Consider the following 12,463-nt stretch of genomic DNA (forward strand, 5'->3'; position numbering starts at 1 on the left):
TATTACCAAGCAAAAGTTTGTCTTGAAGCCTCACGTGTAACATTTTTGACTGTTTGGGTTTTTTATGGCACAATAAGTTGCCATGTTTGGACAAAAAGGTGGAGTGCTAATTTATCAGCTAATGCTAGCAGTCTTGGTTCATCCTACGCAGAAGCCCATATGTGATCTTTTAACCCTTTAAAGCCGGTCGGAGCAGCACTCTCTGTTTTGCGTAACTATTTTAAATCCTGGTAGCTCTGCAACCACGTGAGCTAGCGCAATATTTTTTTTGCATATATACACCGGAGGAGTTGTACTTACATCTTATGCCATCAGCTTGTCCTCGATCACAGTTTCCTTCCACATATAGCTTTGCAAAAACTGCATAAAAAGCGCTTGCAGCAACAAAAACATAATATTCCAGAAACATGCTTTGCCGATCCGATCAGCTGTTTGTAACACTTCCTACATTGGAATAGACATCACCCGACCTGTCCGAAACCGGAAGTGACGTCATTTTCGCGGAAATGTAGGTTTTTGTTGTTTTTTTTACCATCAGGGCCTCATGAGCCTATACTGGTGTTTTTAAAAGTTATCTTTGACTTTATGACTTTCTGTGTGGTTTCTGGGACGCTTAGGACTCATATTGCACTGCTGGAAATAGTTTATTTTGATGCATATGCTGCTATTTTGCAAATTTGCATTATAATATTTATTTTCGTTTTTCCTGCAGTGTATAAAAATTGGTGTATTTCAAAAATAAAACTATGAAGACACTCAAAATAAATTTCCTGTGGTGGGAAACTAGTTTGTGCAACTTTTTTGTATTTACAGTTTTGAGGGATAAGCCTCTTAAATTTCTCTAACTAGAAATATATGTTAAAAAAGCAAAAACGATTTTAAATTTTTTTGTAGTTTATTGCACTTTTTTGCAATTTATGTAATTACCATGCACTTAATGCAGAAATATTATTAAAATCTGGGCTATAATGGTTGTATTGATGTATAGCAACTTGAAATGCTCCCAAAAATGGCTCCATAGCATGTAAAAATATAATATAAGCTCTGGCGGACTTGGTTCTATGGTAGGTCTTAAAGGGTTAATATAATTATGGGCACAGAGAGACATATTTTAGGTTAGTTTTATTACAAATGAGATGCAGTTGGCGCTTAGCTGTTATAGTTTTTACTTTTATTTAGCTTTGATTTTAATCCTAAAGACCAGTGAGCTCACGCTTGGAGATTTGATGTCTGTCCTTCAACAATTCATAAAAATCCTCCTCGAGCAGTCAAGTCGTTTAGTGAAACTCACGCACAGCGATCACCTAATGGGTCTTTACCGAAGTCGAAGTCGATAGCTTGTGAAATGTGTTGGATCTGTTGAGTCAGATGAGCTTCTACGTCAGTTCAGTTTAACTTTGCTTGGTTTCCACGGTGGATTTGCTTCTTTCAGTTTGTGTTTCGTATTGGTGGCATTTCTCAGGGGGAAGATTTAAACAGCCCTGCCAAGCATCTTTGATTTTTATTTAACTAAATAGTTTGAACTTTAGCAACCTCAGCTATCGACTCCCACCCGTCACAGAAAGTGGCCACGCCCCTCAAATGAAGTCATGATAGAAGTTAAGCGGCAGACTTTAGTCTCTGTGCATTTGTCATGAAGGGTGAAATTAGCCATAAAGATCAAAACCATTAACTTGGAAGTGGAAGTGGATTGACTCGCTCTTGGAGCCAGCTTGAAGTGGGCAGTCAGATCCATTAATCATCTAATAATTTCCTTTGAAGGCTAAACTGCTGCTAAAATTGTTACCCCTAAAAGCCTCAACCGAAGTGTTCAAACCCTCTGAACTGAATTTTATTCTGAAGGATTTCGACTGTTTGAACTCTCAGCACCTCAGACTCACGTCTAACTTTCTTAACGAGACTTATTTTATTTTAATTGACTTTTATGTTTCGCAGGGTTGTAAAATATGCATACAGTGTCTTTCTGCTCTTATCTTTAGTCTACAAAGGATAAACTGGAGGCCTTTCTCTTTAAGTAAGAAAGTCTTAGTAGATTTTCTCCATAAAAAAGCTTTTGTTCTGATGAAGAATTTGAGCGTTTTTAAGCAGAAGTTGTCATTCATACAATACAAACTGATGCCAGTGTAGTTTGTAATTGTGAGTCAGCCTAATTTAGCACACTGAAAAGAGTCTGAAAAGAGCCTGCGGGTTATTTTCTCTGCTCTCCACCTAAACGCTAAAGAGAATCATCTTTTATTTGGTCTTTGTTGCGAGAGTCGTCTGGCTCTGTCACTGATATTTACACACAGGGACGCTGATGTTCTGTACCAGTGTTTATTTTATAAATGAATCATGCACGTCAGATTTCAAAGACTCGAGGGTTGCCCTAGTTGCAGATGTTTTGAGTTGCATGCATTAATTCTGAAGAGTTTCCTTTTTAAATGAGATTTCCTCACACTGAGAAGAGTGACAGTCAGATAAAACGAGTGCGAGCACAAAAAAAGCACAGCCGTTATAGGAGGATTTAACCATTCGCGTGCCTCGTGTTTGCAGGTATTTATGCTCAGTGCTTTTGCTCGCCTCTGTTTTCCCTGCTCTGTGACACAGCACAAAGCCGAGCCAGCACTCATCCAGCTGGCTGCCTCCCAGAGCCCAGTGTGAGTCTGATTAGTGGCCACTAATAGATCTCGATCCCTGACTCATCTGTCCCACTGTTCGCTCAATGATACCAATTACTCACCTTCAGGATGTGTCCTGGGCTCAGACAAGCCAAAAATATCACTTTCTAATTACCAGGACTTCCTCTCGAGGTCGGAATTGATGTCATGCGTTGGAGCGTGGTTTGGTCTGTGAAGTGGGAAAGGTGCAAAGCTGAGTGTTGCTGTAGGTGCAGTAATTTGGTGGTGAAACCAAAGAGCGACGTGTATTAGCTGTCTGGTCTTTGAGGGGAGAATTCAATCATCTGTCTGTGATAGAAGAAAGCCGCTTGATAACCTCACTCACATACCTACACGCTCTTTCATCTGACATCCTCATCATGCGGTCGCTCGTCCTGCTTTAATGGCAGCAGGGATGGACCCCGTCCTGACTGTTGGTGTATTGATGTACTGAGTGACTCCAGAATTGGATCCTTTGACCAGGATGAGCTGACATGAGTGTAAAGTTTGGAGAACGAGTAGCAGCTTCACTGAACATACAGCGTACACGTTTAGAGGATCAGAGAGATGACTGAGCCTCAGCTGCCCCCGCCCCTCTTCCACAGACTGTCCTGAATTATCATTCTCTTTGAAGATGGATCATCAAATTTAAGATCTAACCCCCAGTCATGCTCAGAAATCTGCCGATTGGTTTGTTCTCGGCGAAGCAGCTGACCCAGCTGGCTCTGATTTTCAGAGACGACACCGGGAAAGAAAGCGCCGACGTACGCGCGAGGCTAATGTTGATGCAGTGATAAATGTCAATGTTTACTGACCGTGTAACGACGTCAGCTGTGGATAAATGTCACGCTGAAACACCGCGCCCGATTGTTTGTGATATAGATGCACCTTTATCAAAGCCCTCGTTCCTCATTTTCATTAGAATCAGAAATACTTTATTAATCCCGAAGGAAATTATATCAATCCCAGCGTCCCGCTGTGACCACACAGCCAGCAGACTGATGGGCACGGCGTGTCTTTGGTGGAAAGGCAAAGAGGCCGACGGTGTTCTGGAAGTCGATAAAAGCAAGTTTATGACACCCTGCCATGTTGAAAAGGACACTTGCAGTGTAACTAGGCTATCGGCTTTCTGTGAACAGCTACAAAGCACATTATTTGTCTGTGCTTTTACAGTGACACAGAAATCTTTTCTGATGTGAGACAGCCTTTCAGAAATGTTCAGAAGCAAACGATCCGATGCTTCCAACTGCTATCATCGTGTTTCCCTGCACTCTGACTACACTTGGGCTGTCCGCCTGGTTTATTTGGTGATTATTAGAGTAAATCAGACAAAGATGTGATTGATTTTACAGTCTTAGTTATTCAGCCACTGCTAACCAGCTCCGGCAATTTCCCCTGTATTGTTTCTTTATCACCAGGTTGGTCGGTTTGGGCTCACTAAGGCTGCAAGCCCAAATCATGGTTCAGTAAGTTCCTGCAGAGGATGAGGAACTTACTGGAAGGCAACTGTGGTGTATATGTTATCTGTCAGGGTTCAGATATGTGACAGGCACGATGTGGACCCGAATGCAGGACTCAGGAGACTCTAAAAAGCAGCTTTAATGCTGAACTCTTCCAAAAATACAATAACATAAAATAGCTGAGCAGGAACAAACGATCCAAAAATAAGGAATCTCCAGGGAAACATGGAACAAGGAAATACACAACCACAAGGGATGATGCAACAAAGGGCAAGACATAGACAATAAATAGACACAAGAAAAAAGGAGATAGAAAACAGGTGAAAACACAGCAGAAGTCATTGAAATAATGAGTTAAAACGGGGAAGTTAACCTAAAAATGAGGCGCAGCGAACAATAAGTCACAAAATAAACCAGGAAACAACAAACTGAGGAATCACAAACAGAGACGAAGAAGGTTGGATTACCTAATAATCCGAATATAAGACAAGGTAACAAGAACTAAAGACAAAACACACCTTCAAGAGCTGCAGAAACGTGACCGTGTTATTTCGTAATTTAAAAGTCTAATTCTATGGGAGACACTTCATGGCCGTTTCTCATAAATACAGCATCTCCGAGGATCGGCTGGATGAGCTTCAAAATTGACGGCGCTGTTGCTGATGTTCTCACAAGGATCTTTTTGAAGACCCATTGGGCCCAATTTGTCTATCACAGCGCTATGATCTCAACCCTCAGGGTGCACCTTGTCAGCTGTGATAGTCTCCCCAACCTCACAACCCCCCTCGGGACCTTGAATTGGATAAGTGGTTAAGAAAATGATGGATGGATTTTTCTGTGAGAATGTGTGTTAATTACAGAAGTTTGAAAGTACAGCTTGTAACTGCATTTTCTGAAACACTAGCCATGCAGGCAAGTTAGATGGTTGTTTGTAGTGAATTTCGTGCAGCTCGCACACTTTTGCTTTTCAGTAGCTGGGCCCACGTCCTCATTTTAGGTTTGACAGCGTTTTAGTAGGTAAAAGTGATGCTTTGACATAAATGGGGAAGGCCTCGAAGGGGACTGGCGATGGCTCCCGGGCCTGGCAGATCCCCATGCACTGAATAAAAATAAAGTTAAAGAATTAAAAACAAGGAGGGAGGGAGGGTGGGGCACGTGAACGAGAATGAGCAGCTTGCAGAACTGGAGGAGCCTATATAGATGACAGCTGGAAGGAGCGTGTTTGGAGGCGTCGTCCTGCTCCTGAAATTCTGATACATAATCTCCAATTATTCAAGTTAGTCTGCTGTAGTTGACCTTAAAACGCTGAAATGTACATTCACATTTTAGTTACTTAGAAGGTATTATGGAGCGATAACAATGTTTGAAATGTGGAGCTCTTTCAGCTCTTCACCATCTCTGAACATCTGGCTAGTATGGGACAGATGTGACACAGACATACAGCATATAATCATGCTGGAACACTAAAGTTAGGCTCTGATATCCATCTCCACGATCACTTATCAGCACAGATTAGTTAATTGTGACTATTTCTCAAACTGCTGTTGGATAATGACATCACTGGTGAACGATCAATAGCAGCCAACAAAGTGAATATTGGCTAATACTTGATGTTTGCACTGATTTGAGTAGAAATGCTGTAACTTTGCTGCACTCACAGCCTGTCAGGGTTTTAATTACAGGGAAGAAAATGTGCAGTTATATTCTGAGCATACGGCTTTTTGTTTTCACCTTTTCTATCTTTCATTTACAGTTAATCTCCATATTATCAAATACAAGTTGCATGTTGCTGCAACTTGACTCTGATTTCAGACTGATAGCAGACTGGCTTTGTCTTATTGATGCTTTATTGCCATCTTAACTCAACAAAGTTGCTTGAAGACAGTAAGCAGTGTTGGTCAAGTTTCTTGTATTGTAATTAGTAAATAATTACTGATTACCTCTCCAAAAAGTAATCAAGTTACTTTACTGATTACTTATTTTCAAAAATAATTAGTTAGTTTTTAAAAACATGATACACAACCTGAATAGGTAACAAAGTAATAGACCTTTCAGCCCAATTCAACTTGTTTTATTAGTTTTAATCTTTTAACTTTTTGCACATTGCATCAAGAAAAAATGAAATTATATGTAACTGTCTTTGACTTGAAGGAATTTTATGCATATTCCAGCAACAGATTCAAGTAAAATACAGCAGAAAATAAACAAAATCAAACCTTCAGCGGCACTGAGTCCTGTCGCTCTTAAATATATTTTCACCTGTTTAGCAGGAGTGGAGCAGGCGGAGGTTTGCGGTCATGTCAGCGGGGGGATCCGGGGGTTTCTCTGTGACTTTCACATTCCCGTGGCAGCGTGCTCGGTATTTGCTCAGAAGTTTAGGGTTTTTTCACTGTAAAAAGAAGTTTTCTTCCCACGCACAGTGGACACTAATGCTTTTGTCACTTTTTACGGAATCAAACTCAAAGTAAGGTCAGTACTTTCACGCTTTAAACGCTGCACGGTTGTACTCTCCCTGCACTCTGTATATTATCCATTGTTGATCTGCACACGCCGCACACACTTACATCATTGCCATGAGACACTCTCAAAATCACAGTTTAATAATGCAGTAACACAGCGTGCTTATGGGAAAGTAACAGTAATCTAATTACTTTTTTTTGCAATAGTAATCCCTTACTTTATTTATTTTATTTAGAAAGAGGTGCAATACACATTAATGAACATTTTAACAAATGCAAATATACCAGATTACAGCCTTGGGCTCATTTCCATCTGCAGACCCTCTGGCAGGTTGGTGTTAAACACAAGTTAGTAAAAACATACAGAGACACTATTTACAGGTCATGTGACAAGGACAAAAACAGTGATCACATTATACTAGAACAAACACTGACAAGAAGAGTGGACACAGAGGACAATATAGAGAACAACAACAGAAACACTTCAATTTTATTGCACAAACCCCGACTGTCCTGATATTGCACTGACCCATTACACTAATAGTTGTTTCCCTTTTTGTATTACACTCTTTTTCCCGTCCAATATAAAGCATGATTATTAAACATGATCACATGTTTGTGTGTCCCTCAGCCGCCCTTTTAAGTGACTCTTAAAGATGGGGAGACTTGTACTTCCCTCACTGACAGTGGAAGACTGTTCCAGAAGCTCACTCCCTGATATGACAGAGCATCTGTGAAAAGGTGCCAGGTCACAATCACCTCTAACAGTGGATCAGTCGAGACCCAGCAACACTGCTAAACTTTTGTTTAATAAAATCATTGGTGGAGGCGCCAGACCCTGTATAACTTTGTATATTAGACAGTAGAAATGGGAATCACCATACATCCCACGATACGATATTATCACAATACTTAACGCACGATATGATATTATTGCAATTTTTAAAAATATTTTACGATATTCAGATTCTGTACATAAAGGTAAACTTTATCAATATTCATTTTCTCTAATATCAAAGTCTCACACTCAGTCTTTCTCTCATTTCAGTTTTATTGTTGACAAACTGAACGGTTTGTATCACAGTCTAGTCCAACTTAACTGAATCAACCATCTGGTACAATTATAGCTATTCTGAACTATGCAGTTTATGAAAACTATGCAGCCCCTTCAGCAACTGAAGAATTTGAAAGTAAATTAAAACAAAATATAATTTTACATTAAATAAAAAAGTTTTAAACTTAATTAAAATAAAACATGTCTTAAATTAAAATAAGTAAACTGTCATGTTTATTGCTGCCAAAAAAAAGTTAAACACATTTGGACAGTGAAGGAATGTCAGGATTCTTGCTCAGAAAAAGGATCAACATGCTCTGAAGTCAGACCACAAAAACCTTTTTTTGTAACAAAATATCGATTTCTGCTGTCCCTGTATCGATACATTATTAGCAAACAAAATATCACCATACTACACAGTATCGATTTTTTCCCCCACCCCTATTAGACAGGCAGATTTAATTAATTTGAAATTAGTAAAATTTAGAAACTTGTATTTATCTCAAATTTGACGATAGTGATATGAAAAAGGTTTACTTTACTCGCTACTTGAAAAAAGTAATCGGATTACGCCCATCTATGAGAGGAAGTGACTGCAACTGGTTGCAGATCTAGTTCCCAGTAATGAAGCAACCATTATTACTCGCGTATGATTCATGCAGGTTTTTCCACCGTGGTCAAGTTGAGTATTTTTGGTGCACCCGTTTGAAATTTGTATTTCATGGAGTTTTGAAGCAGGAGATGTTGTGAATAGAAATGGGAGTGTTAAAGGAGGCGTGGGAGGTGGACAGAGGAGACCGAAGACAAAAGGCCAAAGAGATGAACTTGCTTTCTCAGCAGAGGAGAGGACACGGAGTTACCAGAGTGCAGCAGTGTTTATCTTAAGGATGTACTGCTAGACTGCTATCCACACACACACAGTCGGCGCTGGGCTGTGGAGAAAAACCTGTTTATCAACTCTGAACCTTTTAAAACATCTCTATCGATGTGCTGTCATCATTTAAAGGTAACACGCAACAACAAAGCTCAACGAATCGATGTAATCTGCTTTTATTGGCTAAGCAAATAGACGGTGCAGGTTTGCTTTTTTAGCAGCAGCTGCTGATTTCTACAGCTACACAATTACATAATGTGTTACAGCTGCATCATTGTCCTGCAAATCCCCCGTGTGTTTGAATTCAAATCCACCGTGGGAAATGTCAACCTCTGCCTCGACAGATAAAACTACAATTCTGTAAGTCGACGGTGTCTGAGTGTAAACACATTACATGGTTACTGCTGGGAGAAAATACCCTAAAAAGGGACAAATATTTCAGTTTCATTTAGCAAAAATCTTACAGGCTCTTACATAATTTAATCTCATCATCATCATTAGGAATTATTGACATAAACTGGTGGGAAGCTCTAAAACATATATTAAAAAAATCTAAAGCTATATTGTCTCAGAGGGGTTCCCTCTGTACTTCCACTTTAAAATGTATGACTTTGAATCAAGCATTAAATAGCCTTAGTGTGGGATTCAAAGTGTCTTAAAAAGGCCAAGTTATATTAATAAATATGTATTAGATATAATTGATTATCTTTCCCAAGCTGCTTGCTTTAAATGCCAGAGGAGCTGATGCAAGAGAAATTTCTCCAAAGGGTTAAAGACTTCATATTATATGCATGAAAGTGTCGGACTTCTAAAACTGACTTGACAAAGTCATTTCTAGGGAGAGAAAAAAGGAGATTATGAGTAAGAGTAGATGTTTGTTTACTTGTTTAGGACGACACTGGTAACATTTCCTTCTTAGCCAACATAAACATGAAGCAGGACTCGTCTTTGTGTGAATGACTTTTATTTTTAGTAGTTTTATGAGCAGAGATGGGCAGTAATCCGATTACTTTTTTCAAGTAATGAGTAAAGTAAGGGATTACTATTGCAAAAACGGTAATTAGATTACCGTTACTTTACTGTAGGAACGCTGCGTTACTGCGTTACTAAAACCGTGATTTTTTTGCGAGAATGTCTCATGACAGTGACGTAAGCGAGTGCGACGTTCGTGACAACAGCTGTGTGCAGATCAACAATGGATCATATATCGAGTGCAGAGAGAGTATGAGCCTGCAGCGTTTAAAGCGTGGAAGTACTGACCTTACTTTGAGTTTGATTCCATAAAAAGTGACAAAAACATTAGTGTCCGTTGTGCGTGGGAAGAAAACTTCTTTTTACAGCGAAAAAAACCCTAAACTTCCAAACAAGCACCGAGTAGCTACGACGTAATGGGAAACTCAGAGAAACTCGCGGATTCTTCCACTGACCGCTGCACACCTGCACCAGGGTAAACCTCCGCCTGCCCCACTCCTGCTTTACAGGTGAAAATAGGTGAAAATAGAGCAACAGGACCGCTAGTCTTTGACTTTATTTATTTTCTGCTGTGTTTTACTTGCATCTATTTGAAAGACTGAGTGTAAACACACAAAAAATATTTTATTTTATTTGCTGGAATGTGCAGAAAATAGGTTTAAATATTAAACTAATTTCTTCCAGTCAGAGAATGTTGCATATAATTAAATTTTTGCTTGATGCATAAAGTTAAAAGATTAAAACTAATAAAACAAGTTTTAAAAAGAGACTTTTCCATTTGATTACATGTTGTATGATGATTATGCAGAAAAAGTAGAATTGGGCTGAAAGATCTATTTATCACCTATTCAGGTTGTAAATCGTGTTTTTAAAAAGTAACTAAGTAACTAAGTAATTAATTACTTTTGAAGATAAGTAATCAGTAAAGTAACGGGATTACTTTTTGGGGGAAGTAATCAGTAATTAGTTACTGATTACTTTTTTCAAGTAACTTGACCAACACTGTTTATGAGAGATAAAAATGATGTGCAGGTGAATCCATTTTAGCGCTTCTGTTGTGTTTTCACTGTATTCAACTTCTTCAAATGTCCACCTTTGAAATTAAATAATAACACTAAAAAACAGAGTCTCATCAACCCAGCAACCCACTGCACTCACTGTGTCACACTGTCTCTAATATTATAGGAAAGTAAATAAACCACAATGTGAGCAGCTGATCTGTACAAATAGTAGAACTAACCATGGCAGAACATGGATACCACATGACCTTTAGCCCAGAAAAAAATGTTTAGTGTGAACGCAAAACCTCACACTTGCCTGTAGTGGCAGGCAGGAAACTTTTGGGTCCAGTGTTTCCCAACCTTTTCGAACCACAGCACCATTTCACATTAGAAAAATCACACGGCACACCACCGGACAAAAAGGTGGTAAAAAGCATATTGATCATTTTTCCCCATGCACCAGGAGCAGAATTGGCTCAGTTTGTCCTCAGTGTACCGTTTTTGGCCACTACTCTTGCTAGGGCCTTCATCTGGGTTGGAATTTCCTCCAAGATCCAGGTCTGATTGACTACTTTTTCTTTTCAAATATTTGTCTTGCTATTATGCACTGCCTTGTTTCACTCCCAGCATGCAATTTCGTGTTCGTCTTCTTCTGTTTTACTGGCGGTTGGCAACCCATTTAATTGGAGCAAGCGGTTGTACTGCCCTCTAGTGGAAGAGAATGTAATTGTTCTGCCCGTTACTCACGCTTAGAGTACTAATCAGGTGAAATCAGATAATCTTCCACGGCACACCCATGTGCTGCGGCACATTGGTTGGGAAACACTGCTGCAGACTAAAGCACTGCAAACGCTGGTTTGTATTTATTTAACATTGCATGGTTTATCCACCAGAGGGCACTCTGCAGATTGCCTATGGCAATACATACATTCGGAAAATCACACAGAAAACAACCAGCTGACCCACGCAGAGTTGAGCATAAACTAGTACGCAAATAACTACACACAACAAATATTAAGGAAATACATTTGTGCGTTATGTAAATATTTGTCAGAATGTTTCTTCACCTCACCTCTTCACAAGCGTTCACCACACCAGATGGGGAAACTAGGAAAATATTTAGAAAACTGATGTTAGTTCGCTAGAAATCCAGGTGCTAGCTGGGGTAGCAGCTCAGTTTATGGCAGATCAGCTGATACTGTTCTTCACGTCCTACTCGCAAATGTCCCTTAAATTATGCTATTTAATCTGCTTTAGGCTCCAACCCACTTTGCAACCCACCTCCACAGTAGTCACTTCTTTTCCATGAAATTTCTGCTCCCTATTCTGTCAGTTGATTTCCATTCTGTGGCGTTGCTGCTGTTCTCCTCACCTCTCTACTCTGCCACATGTGCAGCTGGGAGGGTAGGGATGTGTTAGGAATGAATATTTAACGTAAAAATACTGCTTGATATTCCCTCCCAAGATTGCTCATCCCACTCCTCTCTCAAATGTGTGCATAATTTTGTTTGACATGCTAGCGTCACCTGGCATTCTGCACTGACATCATTTTTCAAAAAAAAATTTAACAGCATATTTCTTCTGATTTTCTGTTGAATCTTACCTGAAAGTTACAATGTGAATATTTTATTTATTCTCAGAAAACAGAAAAAGTGACTAGAAATGTAAAACTATTGCTCACAGTGGTTTTCAACATCAGCTAGAAGTTAAAGTTACTGTGGTACAAATGATAAAGCTGTAATAAAAAGCCAGTTGACAGTATAGACTATATTAGATCTGCAACTATCAGCCGATTAATCAGAAGACCTACATGTGGCTATGATAGTAAAAGGAAAGATTTAACTATAAAGGCAGGTTATCAACGAGATCACCGCACTCACTGTCCACTTGTGGTATATTTTGCAATATCATCCTGATGCAAAGCCAGTCACGTGAGCTGATCCCTTTTTCTAGACATACAAGCAACAATTTCTTGTGTTTTGGCGTTTTCTCCATATTCAACCTTCA

At 39.4% G+C, this 12,463-nt stretch overlaps 1 protein-coding gene across 7 annotated transcripts in view; it reads left to right on the forward strand.

Moving 5' to 3' along the window:
• srcin1b (SRC kinase signaling inhibitor 1b) overlaps window positions 1-12,463 on the forward strand; it is a 169,923-nt gene that overhangs the window by 42,623 nt on the left and 114,837 nt on the right. The window contains exon 1 of one of the 7 annotated variants that reach the window (XM_087844933.1): window positions 8,464-8,615. The exons of the other annotated variants lie outside the window; for them this stretch is intronic. The gene's annotated coding sequence lies outside the window, so the exon portion shown is untranslated. Of the gene's footprint in view, window positions 1-8,463; window positions 8,616-12,463 lie in introns of those variants that run through there. 7 annotated transcript variants of the gene reach the window in all.

This window comes from Neolamprologus brichardi, chromosome 8 (assembly GCF_056152115.1).
Source record: "Neolamprologus brichardi isolate AB-2024 chromosome 8, ASM5615211v1, whole genome shotgun sequence".
In the NCBI taxonomy this organism is placed as follows: Eukaryota; Metazoa; Chordata; class Actinopteri; order Cichliformes; family Cichlidae; genus Neolamprologus; species Neolamprologus brichardi.